The sequence below is a fragment of the Carlito syrichta genome, unplaced genomic scaffold (genome assembly GCF_000164805.1).
Source record: "Carlito syrichta isolate Samal-C Ts95f unplaced genomic scaffold, Tarsius_syrichta-2.0.1 Scaffold130478, whole genome shotgun sequence".
NCBI classification, from domain to species: domain Eukaryota; kingdom Metazoa; phylum Chordata; class Mammalia; order Primates; family Tarsiidae; genus Carlito; species Carlito syrichta.
Window position 1 is genome coordinate 316,559 of NW_007074574.1, and position 5,112 is coordinate 321,670.

A 5,112-nucleotide genomic window follows, 5' to 3' on the forward strand; every position below is an offset into this window, starting at 1 on the left:
CTCCAACTCAAAAAAAAAAAAAAAAAAGAACCAGAAGGAAACTTAGAGATCATTTTGTCCTGTTGATACAGAGACCTGCTAATGTCTGTCCATATTGCCACAGCCCCTAGAGAAGGGCATGGCAAGGGTTCAAGTGCTCCTGTGCTTCCCGAGAGCTGATAAAAGGTGCACCTCCCCTTATCTCCTATACACTACCACGCCTGGCTCATTTTTTATTTATCATAGAGATGCGGTCTCACCAATTTGCCCAGGCGGGGTCTTGAACCGCAGGCTCAGGCAATCCACTCACCTCAGCCTCCCAAGGCACGGGATTACAGGCTGAGTCACCGAGCCTAGCCCTATTTCCCTTCTTAGTAATCAGAGGTTTTAACAAAATAGTATTAATGTCTATATTGTTTTGTAAGTCTTGGGATTTGTATAACTTTTCTATCAATGTGATTGTGAGTCTTGTGACTTGGATAACTTCTGTAATGCATGATAAACTTCCTTTACTCTAAATGTCACTATCTAAATGTAAAATGCAGTTGTAACTTAAATCCTATACAATGCTCTAATGGCCACATGGCTAAAGTATAGGTACTAACAACTCTGGACTATAAAAGTGAAGTCTAAAAGCCTGGGGGGTGAGCAAAACCATTTTATTTTATTTTTTATTTTATTTTATTTTTTATTTTTTGAGTTGGAGTCTCACTCTGTTGCCCAGACTGGAGTGCAGTGGCCGCTCCCGGCCACCGCAGCCTCAACCTGCTGGGCTCCGGCGATCCTTCCGCCTCAGCCTTCCAAGTAGCCGGAATTACAGGCACGCGCTACCACACCCGGCTGATTTTTTGATTTTTGTAGAGATGAGGTCTCGCTGCCCAGGGGGGTCTCGAACCCGCGGGCTCAGGCCATCCACTCACCTCAGCCTCCCAAAGGTGCGGGATTACAGGCTGAGCCACCGAGCCTGGCTTCCTATGAGAATCTAATGCCGCTGCTGATCTGACAGTATGTGGAGCTCAGGTGGTAAAGTGAGTGATGGGGAGTGGCTGCAAATACAGACGAAGCTTCCTCAGTGGCCCACTGCTCCTCCTGCTGTGTGACTCAGTTAGGTTGGGGACCCCTGCTCCATGGGACAAGCCATTTGAACGCTTTGAGTCTCTTCTCTAAGATTTGTATATACCTGATATTGGGGGCGTGCTGAGCAGGAATTCTTCCCCACAAATAAAGTATTAGTTCAGTATAGTGGCTCACCCCTGGAATCCCAGCATTTTGGGAGGCCAAGGAGGGCGGATGGCTTCAGTCCAGGAGTTGGAGACTATTCCGGGTAACAAAATGAAAACTTTCTCTACCAAAACCAAAAAAAAAAAATTAGCTGGGCCTGGTGACTTGCACCAGTAGGCCCAGCCATACTGCAGACTGAAGAGAGGATTACTTGTGCCCAGGAGAGCATGCCACCGCACTCAAGCTTGAGCAACAGAGCAAAGCTCTGTCTTTAAAGAAAAAAAAGAATTACCTGTTGTTCCACATTAAACCTTTATTTCTTTGGGTGTGAAATTTTATTTATTCATTTTTGAGTTGGAGTCTCACTCTGTTGCCCAGACCAGAAGTGCAGTGGCACGCTCCTGACCACTGCAGCCTCAACTAGCTGGGCTCCAGCGATCCTTCCGCCTCAGCCTTCCAAGTAGCTGGAACTACAGGTGCACGCTACCACACCTGGCTAATTTTTTTTTTTATTTATTGTAGAGATGAGGTCTCACCAAGTTGCCCAGATGGGTCTCAAACCCTCGGGCTCAGGCAAGCCACTCACCTCGGCCTCCCAAAGTGCTGGGATTTACAGGCTGAGCCACCCAGCCCGGACTGGGTGTGAAATTTTAAAGTGCACCTAAAAACTCTGCTTCCCAGAGAGGAGATGGGGTAGGTGTCACAGAAGAAAAAAAAAAACATACCTTTCAGCCTCCCCCTAGGCAAGGATTAGTTAACAAGCTGCAGAAAGATGGCCTAAGGCTTGGGCAAGGTGCTGAACAAGAAATTCGGAAAGTAGAGAAATGGGCCTGATATTTGTCTGCCTGTCTTTTTGCAAGATCCGGTTCTGTTCATCCCCAACATAAGTACATTTCCAAGAGTCCTTTGCATCCTTTGTCTCTCATCTCTCTCATTGCCCGTATCTTCTTTGAGAAATTCTGAGTTCATCTAAAACCTTGCAATTTTTAAAAACCTTGCATTTTAAAAAGTCAGATCAAGCCAGGCTCGGTGGCTCAGCCTGTAATCCCGCGCCTTTGGGAGGCTGAGGTAAGTGGATTGCCCGAGTCTGCAGGTTTGAGACCCGCCTGGGCAGCGAGACCTCATTTCTACAATAAATTTTAAAAAATCAGCCGGGCGTGGTACTCCAACTCAAAAAATCAAAAAATAAAAATAAAAAGTCAGATCAGCCCCATGGGCGTCTCCTGGGAGCTTGTTAAAAATGCAGAAATGTGATGCTCCACCCCAGACCTACTGAAGCAGAATTGTCATTTTTAGGTTTATTTTTGAGTCACAGTCTCACTCTGTCACCCAGGCTGGAGTGCTGTGGCACGCTCACGGCCACTGCAGCATCGACCTGCTGGGCTCCGGTGATCCTCCAGTCTCAGCCTTCCAAGTAGCTGGAACTACATGCGTGTGCTACCACGCCCAGCTAATTTTTTCATTTATTGTAGAGACGGGGCCTCACCAAGTTGCCTGGGCTGGTCTCGAACCCACGGGCTCAGGCAATCCTCTCCCCTCAGCCTCCCAAGGTGCTGGGATTATAGGCTTGAACCACTGCGTCTGGCCCTTAGAATTTTCTCATCTGGATTGAAATCAAGGGTTTCAAGGCCAGGTGCAGTGGCTCACACCTATAATCTCAGCACTTTGCGAGGCCGAGGTGAGAGGATTGCCAGAGCTCACGGGTTTGAGACCAGCTTGGGCAACTTGGCAAGATCTCATCTCTACAATAAATTTAAAAAATACCCAGGTGTGGTGGTGAGTGCCTGTAGCTCATCTACACAATGAAATGCCAGACTCCTCATTCACCATTATTTCTTTATCCCTCCTTAATTCCTATTTATCAACTCCTCTTCCTTAACCCTCTTGATTCTTTTTTTTTCTTTGAGTTGGAGTCTCACTCTGTCGCCCAGGCTGGAGTGCAGTGGTACGCTCACGGCTACCGCAGCCTTGACCCGCTGGGCTCAGGTGACCCTTCCATTCAGCCTTCCAAGTAGCTGGAATCCCAGGTACACGCCACCATGCTCAGCTAATCTTTTTATTTATTGTAGAGTCAAGGTCTCACCAAATTGCCCAGACTGGTCTTGAACCCTTGGGCTCAGGTCATCCTCCCCTCCGCCTCCTAAAGTGCTGGGTTTACAGGCGTGATCCACCACTCCCAGGACCTGTGAGGTTTTATCTGCACAACAACTCAGTCTTTGCCTGCCATGTCTTTTTTCTCTCTTCCTTCCATAACCTGTGGCTCTAGAATAGAGGAATAGAGGTTCCAAGCCTCTATTCCTTTTATAGAGTAGAAAAACCTCAGGCCAGATGCAGTGGCTCACACCTGTAATCCTATATTTTGGGAGAGCCAGGCAGGATGATTGCCTGAGCCCTAGAGTTCAACACAAGCCTAGGCAACATAGCAAGACCTTATCTCTACAAAAATCACAAAATTAGCTAGGTGTGGTGGTGCGTGCCTGTAGTCCCAGCTACTCAGGAGGCTGAGGCAGAAGAATCACCTAAGCCAAGGAGATGGAGCTGCAGTAAGCTGTGGCTGTGCTATCGCATTCCAGCTTGGATGACAGAGTGAGACCCACACTCAAAAAAGCCAAAAACCTTCAATCATCTGGTTCTTTTTTAATTTTTTTTTTCTTTGAGTTGGAGTCTCACTCTGTCACCCAGACTGGAGTGCAGTGGCCGCTCCACAGCAGCCTCGACCTGCAGGCCTCCAGCGATCCGCCTCAGCCTTCCAAGTAGCCAGAATTACAGGCATGCGCTACCAAGCCCGGCTGATTTTTTTTTGATTTATTGTAGAGATGAGGTCTCACTGCCCAGGCGGGTCTCAAACCCGCGGGTTCAGGCAATCCACCCACCTCAGCCTCCCAAAGGCGCGGGATTACAGGCTGAGCCAACGAGCCCGGCTTCTTTTTTTTAGCCTAATATTTGGAAGACAGCCTTGTCCACGTGCATGTTAATAAATTTGTATAATTTTTTCTTGTTAATCTATTGTCAGCTTGACTTATACACTCAAATTATTGAACCTTGAGAGAGGGGAGGAGACAATCTCCTTCACTCCTGCACAACTTAATTTCTGTCTCTCGCTGTTCCTTTAACTCTTCACGAGACTGAGTCTTCTCGACACTTGGATGAAAGTGCCGGCAGTTTCAATGACTTTTTGGTTCCTTTTTGGGCAATGGAAATTATTACAGTAACTTCAAAGGGCAAGCACATTTTCAGTTCAATATTTTAAAAATATTTAGCTCCCTATAACCATCAAAACACCAAGCTTGATCTGAATTTTTTTTTTTTTTTTTTTTGAGTCGGAGTCTCACTCTGTCACCCAGGCTGGAGTGCAGTGGCAAGCTCAGGACCACCATAGCCTCAGCCTGCTGAGCTCAGGCGATCCTTTTGCTTCAACCTTCCAAGTAGCTAGAACTACAGGTGTATACCACCACACCCAGCTAATTTTTGATTTATTGTAGAGATGAGGTCCCACCAAGTTGTCCCAGCAGGTCTGGAACCTGTGGGCTCAGGCAATTCTCTCACATCTGCCTCCCAAAGTGCTGGGATTATGGGCGTGAGCCACCGTGCCTGGCCTTGATCTGAAACTAAACTGAGACCATTACCACACTGGGGCCCAATATGACCTGGCAGCGTGTGGAGGACAGGGTTGGTATAGGGGCTTTCTTCTCTTCTTCTCCCACTTGGTGCTCCCACCTTCCTTAATCCTCTCCATCATGCAAAATCTGGTTTCTGACTCCACCAAGGGATTCAAGAAGACAGAGAGGAGAACTGAGGAAAGAATTAAAATTCTTTCTTGGCCGGGCTCGGTGGCTCAGCCTGTAATCCTGCGCTTTGGGAGGCCGAGGTGAGTGGATTGCCTGAGCCTGCGGGTTCCAGACCCGCCTGGGC